The sequence below is a fragment of the Castor canadensis genome, chromosome 2 (genome assembly GCF_047511655.1).
Source record: "Castor canadensis chromosome 2, mCasCan1.hap1v2, whole genome shotgun sequence".
NCBI lineage: Eukaryota > Metazoa > Chordata > Mammalia > Rodentia > Castoridae > Castor > Castor canadensis.
The window spans coordinates 189,359,578-189,373,607 of record NC_133387.1 but is presented as its reverse complement, the minus strand read 5'-3'; the positions used below and the strand labels follow the sequence as shown (position 1 = coordinate 189,373,607).

At 44.9% G+C, this 14,030-nt stretch overlaps 1 protein-coding gene across 3 annotated transcripts in view; it reads right to left on the bottom strand.

Annotated features, from left to right (window-relative positions):
* Positions 1–14,030, bottom strand: part of Alg9 (ALG9 alpha-1,2-mannosyltransferase) — a 99,708-nt gene that overhangs the window by 17,261 nt on the left and 68,417 nt on the right. The gene's annotated exons all lie outside the window — the stretch shown is intronic.

Below are 14,030 nucleotides of genomic sequence, written 5' to 3'. Positions count from 1 at the left end.
TGGTCAACTCAGCCCTTAGTATAACATCAGGATCCACTGGATCCTGTAGTTTTTTACTTTCTTTCTAGAGCAATTCTTTACTATTTGAGAGGAGTTCTAGTCTGTAATTTTATTCTTTTCAGAGTCTTCCAAAGAACAAAGAAAATTAGATCTATGTTTTAAAAAACAGAATAATAAAAACTGTATATCCACAGCACTGTTTTATAAATGTACAGCACATTATAGATCTTGGTCTTATTTTTTCTATATCTTAAATTATTTACAGTTATGTTTTTTTAAAAAAATAGGAGAATAAAGAGGAAGAATGATGAAATCACCAAAAAGGATAACGCAGCAATAAAGTTAAACACTGCTGTTGTATTAGCCTTCAATTTTCCTACTGCAATGCCAAAAGCACTGCACCATCCTTCTTTTTGTTTTAATTTTTTTTTCTTTTATCGTTTTTACATTTACTTACATGTGTATATGTTGTTTGTGCCACCCCGCCCCCCACTTCCAGGCAGAACCTGTTCCACCCTCTTGTTCTCCGATTTTGTTGAAGAGAAAACATAAAAGATAATAAGAAAGACACAGTGTTTTTGCTAACTTGAGGTAAAGATAGCTCTACAAAGACATTCCTAGCATTGCTTCCATGCACATGTGTATTGCAACTCACATTGGTTCATCTCTACCAGACCTCTTCCGTATTTCCTGGTCCCCTTCCCATAGTGGCCTCTGCCAGTTTAAGATTACTATATTTGTTTCTCTACAGTGAGCACATCAACTACATTCAAGTTTTCCCTATTTCTCCTGTGTGGTTCTCCCCTTAGTGTGTGACCCATGTCCAATAATGTTACTGCATTTGTTTTGGGTCTATAAATCCGCATGAGGTAGAACATGCGATGTTTGGCCTTCTGAGCCTGTCTAACTTCGCTTAAGATGATGTTCTCCAGTTCCATTCATTTACTTGCAAATGACAAAATTTCATTTTTCTTTGTGGCTGAGTAAAATTCCATTGTGTATAAATACCACATTTTCTTGATTCATTTGTTGATAGTGGGGCATCTTGACTGTTTCTATAGCTTGGCTATTGCAAATAGTGCTCAATAAACATGGGTACACTGCACCATCTCTCAAATAAAGTATAAATGATTGGAGATACCATATTTATAGCCTACTTTTAGCCTTTGTTGAACACAGTTTAGAATCCAGAATTTATTTTCCACCCTTAATAGAAATGAGAAGGAAATTTACAGAGGAAGACATTTCACAATTCTTAGACAATCAAAAGATGAATGCAAAGAGATAAACAGCAGCACAACAGACTCTAATGATGATGGTGGAATTGATCATAAGCAAAATTTTAGGCTACAAGTTTTCAGGGGTAACATATGAGACAAATTTCCTCAAACTAAAGAATTAATAAGTGAACAACATATTTCTAGTGACAAAAATAAGATATTCTCAGTCATTCAAAAGAAATGTAATATTTTGCAGTAAGAACTTGGACCATGTGAGTACACTCTTTCATCTTTTATATGTTGTATGCCAAATTTTCATACAGCTCATTAAGTGGACAAATGGCAGATCTACAAAGATGACAGTGAAAAGAATAGGAATCCACCCCACCCCCCTGTTGGAGAAACCGGTACCAAATGCCCCCGTGTAGATAAGATAAGCAGAGCCGCAGGGCTCGGCTCGGGCATATAGAATGTGAGGAATGTGAGCGGGTTGCGAAAGATGACGGGAGGTACGTGCAAGATGTGCTCTGCCTGCTTGCTCAATGTTGATAACGAAAATATGCGCACAACTGCTGACCTTTTGCTCAATAGGCTGAAACTGCATAAGATGTTACAAAATCATTGGTTAAGTGTTGCGTGGGCTTTTGCTGTAACGGCAGGTAGTGGTCTATATAAGATTTCCCCTAAAGAGGCTCAGGGTCGTGTTTCCTAACCGGTCCTGCGTGTCCGTGTGGGAGCTCGACCCTGGCTAGCCAGCACAATAAACTCTGCTTTGTTGATTGCATTCACGCGTGGCTCTCTGTCTCTCGGAGGAATAGGAATCCCGTTCCTAACATTTGGAAGCCCCAGCGAGATTCCATTTTCTCGAGAGACAGAACTTGCTTGCGAGAAAGCAGGGGCGATCTCAAGTCCTAGGCATTGGGAGGGGATCCAAAACCCTCCTTTGGAGGAACTTGAGTGTTCCATTTGGGCCGCGGCGGGGATTTGGCCAATCCCCAGGGAGTTCTATTCTGAGAATTTCATTAGGAGGACCGCAGGGTCCTGCTGGGAGAGGTTCTCCTCTCATTTGGGCTCGAGCATTTTAGGAACCCTGGCGCCAGGTGAAGAACTAATTGAGCTAGTCGACCAACCACCCATCAAGTGGACGCCTTTCGGCCTGATATCCAAGTCGGACAGTGAGGAGGTTGAATGGGGTGTGCACCAGTGTGAGAGAAGGACCGGTCCGAGCGAGTGCTGGAGAGTGTTTTGTGTGTGTGGAATTATTGTTGTCTTCACCCTTTTTGTTCTATCTCTCCTGGTGTTTGATTCTCCTTCCACAATGGGACAGGGACAGACAACCCCAAAGTCTTTGATCCTTTCTCACTTTTCAGAAGTTAAAGAAAGGGCCTTAAATGCAGGTCTGGTCATCAAGAAAGGTAAGTTCAACACCTTTTGTTCTGCAGAGTGGCCTACCTTCGGAGTCGGATGGCCCATTCAAGATTCCCTCTCCCTAGACCTGATCACTAAGGTTAAAGCAGTCATTTTTCGGCCAGACAATCGAGGCCATCCAGACCAAGTCCCTTACATTATGGTTTGGGAGGATCTGGCGAGGAAGCCTCCCCCTTGGTTAACAGCTTTTTTGACTCACCCCTCGAGTTCGACTCCCAGGGCTAAAACCCCAGTCACGCCCGCCTTGGTCATAAAGGAGGAGAAACTTCCTCTTCCCACCCTGACCGGTCCTCAGAATAGGGCACCTCCCTTACCATCTCCGGTCTTACCAGAGAGTTCCCCCCTTTACCCATCCCTCGCAGGGGCAGAGGAAGATCGGCCACCTCCATACGTGACTCCCCCTGGCCAAGCCAGTGCCCCGGAGGAGGAAATTTCCTCATCCTCCTCAACAGGACTGGCAGCAGGAGGAGGAATGGGTTGAAGACTTCGCCCCCGAGGGGTTCGGGAAAGGGAGGGGGAAGACGGGCCCTCCTCATCAACACAGGGGGAGGAAACTGTCCCTACACTTCCAGTCTGGATGGTAGGCCAAGGGGGACCGGGAGGGGGGCAACAGTTTCAGTACTGGCCCTTCTCCTCCAGTGATCTACATAACTGGAGGACGCAGAACCCGCCCTTTTCGGAAGACCCTAAGCGTCTCATAGATCTCCTGGAGTCCGTCATGCATGCACACCGTCCCACATGGGACGACTGTCATCAGCTGCTCAATACCCTTTTTACAACGGAGGAACGAGAGCGCATCCTCAACGAAGCAAGAAAAAAACGTCTTGGGGGATAATGGGAGACCCACAACTCTCCAACCGGCCATAGACGAGGCTTTCCCCCTACGTCGCCCTGATTGGGATTTCGGGACCGCAGAAGGAAGGGAGCATCTCTGAATCTACCGCCAGACTCTTATGGCCGGTCTCCGAGCGGCCGCTAGAAGGCCCACCAACTTTGCAAAAGTAAAAGCAGTCGTCCAAGGGGAAAACGAAAGCCTGGCTGGTTTCTTAGAGCGCCTCTACGAAGCATACTGTCAGTACACCCCTATTGACCCTGAGGTGGAGCTCCACCGGTCTGCTGTGGTGCTCTCATTCATTAATCAGGCAGCTCCAGACATTAGGAGAAAACTCAATAAACAGGAAAACTTAGGGGAAATGACCATTAGGGAAATGCTACAAATAGCAGAGAAGGTCTTTACTGCTAGGGAAACTCCAGAAGAAAGGGAGGAAAGGCGGAGGAAGGAAGACAGGGAGGTCCAGGAGAAATTGAGAAAGGAGGACAGGGAATTCCGGGCTAAGGAAAACCGAAAGCAACAGAGAGAAATGGCCCGTATTTTCCTAGCGGGTGTCCGGGACCAACCCAGGGGAGGGGGCCACACCAGGACCCTGGATAAGGAACACTGTTTTTACTGTAAGGAAACTGGGCATTGGAAGAGAGAATGCCCTAGGTTAAAGGGAAGAAGAGGGTTTGGCAGGAGCCGGGGGATAATAGGGAAAGGGAACGAGCAGTAGAGCAGGCCAGAGTCCTCCTAGCCGGAGAAGAGGACTGAAGGAGACGGGGCTCAGACCCCCTCCCCGAGTCTTGGGTAACAGTACATGTGGAGGGGAAGCCGATGGGGTTCATGGTGGATATCGGCGCCCAGTATTCGGTCTTAAACAAGGCACATGGACCTTTGAACAGGGAACGGACAAGTGTCGTTCAGGGGGCCACCGGTACACAGTTATGTACATGGACTACCAAAAGAAAGGTAAACTTAGGAAAACACCAGGTCACACACTCCTTCCTGGTCGTTCCTGAGAGCCCCGCTCCCCTGCTCGGACGGGACCTACTCACCAAAATAGGGGCCCATATCCATTTTGAACCAGATGGAATAATTGTGACTGATCGAGAGGGGAGCCCGATACATGTCCTGTCCCTATCATTGGTTGACGAACACCGTCTGTTTGAGGACTAGCAGGAGCCAGAAGGGGACATAGCCCAATGGCTAAAAAGGTTCCCCAAGGCCTGGGCAGAGACTGCGGGAATTGGGCTTGCCAAACACCTCCCTCCCGTAGTTATACAATTGAAGGCTTCCACTCTTCCCATTCGGGTGAAACAGTATCCTATGCCCGAGGAGGCTCGAAGAGGCATAGCCCCTCATATCCGCAGGCTATTAAAGGAAGGAGTACTGCGGCCTTGTCGGTCCGCCTGGAATACACCTCTGCTCCTCGTCCAAAAGCCAGGAAGCAAGGACTATAGGCCTGTGCAAGACCTGTGAAAGGTAAACGAGCGGACGGAGGACATTCATCCCACCGTTCCGAATCCCTATACCTTGCTCAGCCACCTACCCCCCTCGCAAGTGTGGTATACAACCCTTGATTTGAAAGATGCTTTCTTCAGCATTCCATTGTCAGAAATTAGCCAGCCACTATTTGCTTTCGAATGGCACGAGGATGGGGGCCAATCTGGACAGATTATTTGGACCAGACTGCCGCAAGGATTTAAAAACTCTCCCACCCTGTTTAACGAGGCCCTGAGCCAGGACCTGGAACCCTTTCGCCGGAGCCACCCGCGAGTCACTCTATTACAGTATGTTGATGATTTACTGTTAGCGGCAGAAACCCGAGAGGAATGCAACGAGGCTACTGAACACCTGCTAACGGAATTAGGTGAGCTGGGATATTGGGCGAGTGCCAAGAAAACCCACATCTGTAAAAGGTCAGTGACATATTTGGGTTATCGGATTGCAGATGGGGCAAGATGGCTGACTGATGCCATGAAACAGACTATTTTGGCTATCCCATCCCCGACATCCACTAGGGGAGTGAGAGAATTCCTGGGCTCCACGGGGTTCTGTAGACTCTGGATTCCAGGATTTGCGGAAATAGCCAGACCCCTATATGAGGCCACCAAAGAAGCTCCAGATTGGAGTTGGGGAGAGAGAGAACAACAGGCCTTTGACCAGCTAAAGGAAGCTCTTTTGCAGGCCCCTGCCTTAGCCTTGCCAGATCCTACAAGACCATTCACTCTGTTTGTAGATGAAAAAAAGGGGGTAGCCAAAGGAGTCTTGACCCAACAGCTAGGTCCCTGGAAGAGACCAGTGGCATACCTTTCCAAGAAATTAGACGCAGTAGCAGCAGGATGGCCCCCCTGCCTCCGCATCATAGCGGCCATTGCCGTGCTGGTGAGAGAAGCCGATAAATTAACCTTTGGACAAGCCCTTTGGGTAACGGCCCCTCACCCGGTGGAGGGAATCCTTAAACAACCCCCCGGGAAATGGATGACGAATGCCAGGCCCACTCATTACCAGGGGCTCTTGTTGGATTCCCCTCGGATCACATTCACAGATCCCGTAATCCTGAACCCTGCCACCCTGTTGCCTAACCCGGAACTACAGACACCTGTCCATGACTGCAAAGAATTCCTCTCCGAAGTTACACAGGTACGGGCTGACCTAAAGGATACCCCCGTCTGGCTGCAAATTAAACTGGTACACGGATGGAAGCAGCTTTGTCCAAGATGGAGTCCAAAGGGCAGGGGCAGCTGTAGTCAACCAAGAAGGAAATACGGTATGGAGCAGTGCCCTCCCACCCGGAACCTCAGCCCAAAAAGCGGAATTAATTGCCTTGGCAGAGGCCCTGGAGAGGGCAAAAGGAAAGCGAGTCAATATCTACACCGATAGTCGCTACGCTTTCGGTACCATCCATGTCCACGGGGCCATCTATCGCGAAAGGGGATTCCACACAGCAGAAGGGAAAAATCTAAAGAACCTGGCCAAGGTCCAGTGTCTATTAATGGCAGTGGAAAAACCGAAGGCAGTGACAGTGATGTATGTCCCAGGCCACCAGTCTGCCAAGACGCCGGAAGCTGTCGGTAACAACAGAGCAAATCAAGAAGCAAAGAGAGCAGCAATGGTGAGTCCTTCCATGGTCGCGGCTGTAGACGTGCCTGTCCCAGAGCTCCCTTTGCTACCCCCCCCCCCCCCCGACCAGAATACTCCACGGAGGATTTCACCTGGATGAGAGCCCACTCCCCCATTAGAGAAGGGGAAAACGGATGGAGAAGCGACTTGGAAGGCAAGTTAATTCTGCCCGAAAAACTCGGATGATTCCTGTTGATTAACTTACATAAGTCCACCCATTTGGGGCGAAGAAAATTGCTAGACCTGCTGACATCCACGCAGCTCCGATTTCCCAACCAGACCGTGGCAGTCCACCAAATTGTGGAAGATTGTGCCAGCTGCACAGTCATGAAACCAGGACGAAGGGAGGGGCACCATACAGGTACTCGGGAATGGGGGAGGGCTCCGGGAAGAAGTTGGGAAGTGGACTTTACTGAGGTAAAACCAGGAAAGTTTGGGTACAAATATTTGCTGGTATTCTTAGATACCTTTTCGGGCTGGGTGGAGGCTTTTCCTACAAAGAAGGAGACGAGTCAGGTAGTGGCAAAGGCCTTGCTAGAGGAAATCATACCCAGATATGGGGTGCCCGAGGCAATTGGGTCAGATAATGGTCCGGCTTTCGTTAGTAAAGTCCTGCAGGGACTAGCCCAGGCTATGGGGGCCAATTGGAAGCTACATTGTGAATATAACCCCCAGAGCTCAGGGCAAGTGGAAAGGATGAATAGGACACTAAAGGAGACTTTAGCCAAATTGGCCCTGGAGACTGGCGGTGATTGGGTGACGCTCCTTCCCCTGGCCATCTTCCGAGTTCGGAACTCCCCTTATGTCCATGGGCTAACCCCCTTTGAGATCCTGTATGGGGCTCCACCCCCCATCATTCAAAGGACCTTAAGCCCGGGACTAGGTGATCTGGCCCCAAATTACCTGAGTATGCTACAGGCTCTAGCTAAAGTACAACAACAAATATGGCCCTTAATTCAAGCATACCACGCTGCTGAGAGGGTCCCGGCTCTGGAACATGGCATAGTCCCAGGTGACATGGTATGGGTTAAAAGGCATCAGTCCAAAACCCTAGAGCCTAGATGGAAAGGACCTTATGTTGTACTGTTTACTACCCCTACCGCCCTCAAGGTTGACGGCATCAGACCTTGGATCCATTACTCCCACGTGCGGTGAGCCAATCATCAGGAACAAAAAGGGGCTAAAGAGTGGACCGTGCGGTGGCACCCAGACAACCCATTAAAGCTAAAGCTCTTGCGGCCCCAAAAACATGCAGAGTCTTCAGGAGCCGTTGTGAATGAGTTGGATGATCTTCCTGATCCTGCTCATTGCCCAGAGCAGGAGCCTTGCCAAAACCAACCCTCACCAGCCTTATAAACAAACCTGGATACTCACCGATGGGGAGACACATACCACCCTCAACGAGACGACTCACACTGCCCCATTGGGAACTTGGTGGCCGAAACTACACTTCTGCTTCAGAGACATCAATCCTGCCTACAGGTCTACCCCCCCCCCCCCCCCCCCCGGATTCAGCTCGACGTTATGGTTTTTATGCTTGCCCGGGCCACCAAAAGAGCAAAGACTGTGGGGGGATACAATACTCTTTCTGTAAGTCATGGGCATGCGTCACATCTAACGATGGTGAATGGAAATGGGGGGTTTCAAAACCGGACCTAGTCAAATTACACTGGCAGGGCCAATAATAATCCTCCTATTACTTGTTACCATAGGACCCTGGATTCTGAACCGACTTATGACTTTTGTCAAAGGTCGAATTAATACTATCCAACTTCTGGTCCTCCGCCAACAATATCAGGTTCTTCATCCCCTTGAGAATGATTCCTCAATTTAGGCCATAAGAAAAGGGGGGAATGAAAGGAATAGGAATCCACCCCACCCCCCTGTTGGAGAAACCGGTACCAAATGCCCCCGTGTAGATAAGATAAGCAGAGCCGCAGGGCTCGGCTCGGGCTATAGAATGTGAGGAATGTGAGCGGGTTGCGAAAGATGACGGGAGGTACGTGCAAGATGTGCTCTGCCTGCTTGCTCAATGTTGATAACGAAAATATGCGCACAACTGCTGACCTTTTGCTCAATAGGCTGAAACTGCATAAGATGTTACAAAATCATTGGTTAAGTGTTGCGTGGGCTTTTGCTGTAACGGCAGGTAGTGGTCTATATAAGATTTCCCCTAAAGAGGCTCAGGGTCGTGTTTCCTAACTGGTCCTGCGTGTCCGTGTGGGAGCTCGACCCTGGCTAGCCAGCACAATAAACTCTGCTTTGTTGATTGCATTCACGCGTGGCTCTCTGTCTCTCGGAGGAATAGGAATCCCGTTCCTAACAACAGGAAGAATACAGATGATGAAGAAATTAAAAATATCACTGGGTAAGTATTCTAAGTAGTCTTTACAAGTTCAAAAATGAAACTGTTTGAGTTATGGAGCAAAAGAGACAGTTGTCCCCTCTTCCACAAAATCATGAGTCATCAAAGTTTTCAATAAAACTATCCAAGCCAGATGTGGTGGTACACACCTCTAATCCCAGCACTTAGGGGCTGGTGGAATGGCTCAAGTGGTACAGCTCCTGCCTAACAAACGTGAGGTCCTGAGTTCAAACCCCAGCCCCACCAAAAAAAAAAAAAAAAAAAAAGCCCTCTAATCCCAGCACTTAGAAGGCTGAAGCTGGAGGATTTTGAGTTCAAGGCCAGCCTCAGCTATACAGTGAGACCTTGTCTCAAACAAAAACAAAACAAAAATTCAAGTATTATATTTTGATGTTACAAGTGCAAAAAGAGCCAGCAATAATGATAAGCTAGAATTTATTAGTGACACATCTGAAATCTGCAATCAGTATTTTCAAGATCGATATATTCCAGATTCATGCATGACAGCAGATAAGAAGTTTCCAATTAGAGACATTGTCCATTCATGTGTGCATTCACAACCAGAAGAATATGGGACTAAAATATGGAATATATATTAATGAACAACCAGAATATGGAAAAACTTGCTACATTTAGATTATTATTACATTCTCAAATGAGAATGTAATTTACAAAATAACTAAAAAGTATAAAAAAAGCAAAAAGGATCTGTATTGGTAAATGGTGATAACTGTTTTCCCAGCATGCTGACAGGTTGTGCCAGGGAGTTCCAAAGATACTTCAGACACTACTATCTTGGGCTGCACACAGGATATACTGTCATGAAAAATACTGACTAGACTGAAATGGAAGAAGGCCACTATGCATTATTGTTAGTGCAAATGGCAAGCTGAAACGATGGTAAAAGTTAAAAAATTTTTTTGTTGGTTAACTTGTTTGTTGTCTATCCTTCTACCCCTACATCTAGATTTCAGGGACTAAGTCTGTTTTATTTACCAATATGTGCCTGGCACTACTAAATGCTAAAGAACACGTTGGAAAGATGTATGGATGGGTGAACAGACAGCTGGATAAAGAGTGAGGTAAGGACATTACATTAAATGAGGTATCAGTTCAATTCAAACTTAGTTCAAGGTTAAGTCACAGAGCACCACCACCAAGCAATGGGTTAAATAAAAGCCAGGAATGCACGATGAACAAGAAACAGTTTCTACTCCTAACAAGAAACTCAAAGTCCAAGAATTTTTTACTTGGGACAACCATTTTGCTAAGGACAAACATAGGCTTCAACACATGAAGAGAGCTAAGGAACAGCCCGATTCACCCATGTTCCCTCAATGTAAAACCATCAGAATATCAGCACTAAATTCTAAATAATGTATCAGAAAACAAGGAGGCCTTTGTAGATACACCTGAACACAAAACTATATAGAAGGCAGGGATTAAATATAAGGAGAAGCTAAGAAAAATATATCCTTTATTAGAGCATGGCACTGAGAAACCCTCACTAGAAGATAAGCCTCCTTTTACCCTGCAGACTCTGATCTTTCACAGAACCATCTATCTTAACACACAAATCTCTTCTAAAAGAAGGAAATGGCCAGAGTATAATTAGCCTTGCTGTCAACTCCAAACTGGAATGGGAAAATCTGATTTTTTTTTATTAAAAGAACAAGTCAGTTTGAGCTCTCCATTTCTAACACCGTAAATGTTGTTTCTCAATTTCTTTCTCTTTGAAACTGAAATAAACGAGTATTTTATTAACTTCTTTAAGATCAATAGCTTTAACAAACTAAGCACAACAAGGCATTTTGAATTTATTACATTGTATTATTGTTTGCAAAAGGAAAATCAAATTGGCTATTTGTCTTTGTGAAAGAAAAGAGCAGTTGAGCACTGGAATATACTGTGGGTATGTACACACTCATACATGTGGAAACAAAGATCAGAGCAAAACATAAGCTGTAACAAAAACTAGTGCCTATCAAAATTCATACAACAATGCCTGCAATAAAGTGAAATGCCACAGTATTACCTGAGGAAAACAGGCAGCATAACTTCTCTAAATAAAGTATGTGCCTCTACATGGAAGCGGAAATACTTTTCCCCCCAGTGAGAAAGTTGCTCAAGCAATTCAGGGATGAAGCAGACCTGGATAAAGCAATTGCCTGAACAGCATAATTAGCTGACGGCTCAGAATGTTTTCTAATTCAATTACCAGTCCTATTTATCAGAGCTCGGGAGCATTCTGCTGGGGAGATTTAAATCTGCACTTGCTGACGTCAATGGAAGACTGGCTGCCAGTCCCTGATGACACCAGTTCAGCAGGCACAAATGGAAATGTTAGGTTAATCTGTCAGTTTTTAAAAAGGCATTCTAGTACTCTGGCTTCCTCTTTTTTATCTGTCTATCCATACATCCATCCATTCACGCAGCCACCTGGAATGCCAGTTCCTTGAGGACAGAACTTTGTCTGTTTATTGCTACATCTCCAGCTTTTACACCAATACCACAGAAAGTGCTCATAAATATTCTGTGAATGACAGAATATGCTCTGACTCTTAAATCATAAAGTTTATTCCCTCTCTTCTTACAATATTTATCTTCCACAAGGAAAAAGAAGTATCTAAGATAATGTTAATTTTTTTTCTGTTTCCTTCCCAAACACATTAGTCCTAAAGTCTTTAAGTGGGGAAGAGCAAAGGAGAATCCTATACAGCGTGTGTGGAGGTGAAGAGGAACCATGGTGGTCCATGGAATGTCATGGTGCAAGACAGACAGACATCCATCTTAGCAAAGAAGGTATCGCAAAAGGTCAAGCAACCACTTCAGGTTGCAGTTTACACAGAATTTGCCAAGTCATCATTACTCATATGACCAGTATGACACTTTATTTTCAGCAGGCATGTACAACAGACCCTTGTCATTAAAGGAATAGATTCACAGTTGTGGCTATTCATAATAACCACCAAAGATCCATCATGTGTAATGATTAGGAAGTTTCCTGAAGCACAAATTGGAATCGTGGCACCATAAAACTAGTGTGCACAGTGAATCATACTGATTTGTGGCCCTGACCAACATCTGCCATAACATTATAACCTCTTGACCAGTCACCTTTAGCCAATATTCAGAATGAGGGAACTGAGAAATAACTGCTATTAGGCAATGACATTTTCTGGTCTTCAGTCCCACCAAGACTTCTGAGGAAATGCTCTTCACCAGTCTTTTTTCCATCTGATAGCTACTGAGAAATACAGGTAGTACATGCTCCATTTCCTGTTCCAGCAGAGATGACGTACCACAATAATGTCTAGGAGGGTCTCTGCCCTGCCCTTTGGACCCTTACTTGGGCTAGTTCTATGGGATAAACAAAAGAAGCATTGGAAGGCATGTCAAGCAGATGATCCTGACAAGATTTAGAGAGATGAAATAATGAGTACACTTTAAAATAACTCAATGATCTTTATTTTGCCATGTAAGGATATCACAAGCTTCTGAGGAAATCCTATCTCATCCTTTTTCTTTTTACCATAGCATAAATCCAGGTTTAAGAATGTAAAATACACCAAATAACCAATAAATACTTTCTAAGACTATGGGAGTTGTAAAAAATTATCATTAAATGTGGTTCTAACTCTCAAGGAACCTAGAACAAAGACCTCTTCAAACCTGACTCTCTTCAGCATAGATTTAGCACATGGGTGGTCTATAGATGGTTTTTTTCTAGACAATTTTTTTTTTTTTACCCCTGCAGTACTGGGGTTTGAACTCAGGGCCTCATGCTTGCTAGACAGGCATTCTTCCACTTGAGCCACTCTACCAACCCTAGACAACTAATTTCACAATAACATAAAAATAGACTTTCTTAGCTTCAGGAGTGGAAAAAAGGATTATTACTTTTATTCTTCCTCAAATTCAGCAAATTTCAATGATTAAGCAGCTGAATAATACAATGAGCAAAAGACCAATGTGTTCTAAAGCCAAATCTGACCTAGAGCAGCTCTGCCAGATGAAGGTTCTCAGGAAAGTATCTAGGAAGGAAGAAAAAAACGAAAGGCCAAAAACTGATAGAGAATGAAATAGAAACTATTAGACAATTTTTTAAAAAGTACAAAATAGGGGTCAAGTGTGGTGGGGCACACCTATAATCTCAATTACTTGGGAGGCAAAGGTAGCATGAGAAGCCAGTCTGGGCTACATAACAAAGAAAGAAAGAAAAAGGAAAAAGTGGTACAAAAGTTCAGAAATTCTGATCTCTTCTTCTTTACTGTTTCTTAGTATTTTTGGCACCAGTGAGGAAGGTAGGGGTATCACCATGATGGACATGTATGGAAAAGACTTTAATTACTGCTCAAGAGGAAAAACTAACTCTACCCAAAGGACTGGAACACCATCTAAAGCATATCAAATTGTTGGCTTACAACCAAATTCTATCATGGGACAGCCACCCTTTCCACCTGAGTAGTAAGAAGCTGCAGATGGAAACAGCCTGCTCAACTCTTTTTTTTTTTTTTTTTTGCACTGTATGTCTCTTCTGTAAGAAATCTCCATTAAAAGGAAAAATTACTTAATTTAGAAGATGGCATTAAAAGAGCTGTGGTGAACTCTTGGGGATATACCCAAAAGACTGTGACACAGGTTACTCCTGAGGCACCTGCACACCCATGTTTATTGCACCACTATTCACAATAGCCAAGTTATGGAAACAGTCAAGATGCCCCACCACTGACGAATGGATCAAAAAAATGTGGTATCTATACACAATGGAATTTTATGCAGCCATGAAGAAGAACAAAATGTTATCATTCGCTGGTAAATGGATGGAATTGGAGAACATCATTCTGAGTGAGGTTAGCCTGGCCCAAAAGACCAAAAATCATATGTTCTCCCTCATATGTGGACATTAGATCAAGGGCAAACACAACAAGGGGACTGGACTTTGATCACATGATAAACTGAGAGCACAAGAGGGAGGTATGGGGATAGGTAAGACACCTAAAAAACTAGATAGCATTTGTTGCCCTCAGCGCAGAGAAACTAAAGCAGGTACCTTAAAAGCAACTGAGGCCAATAG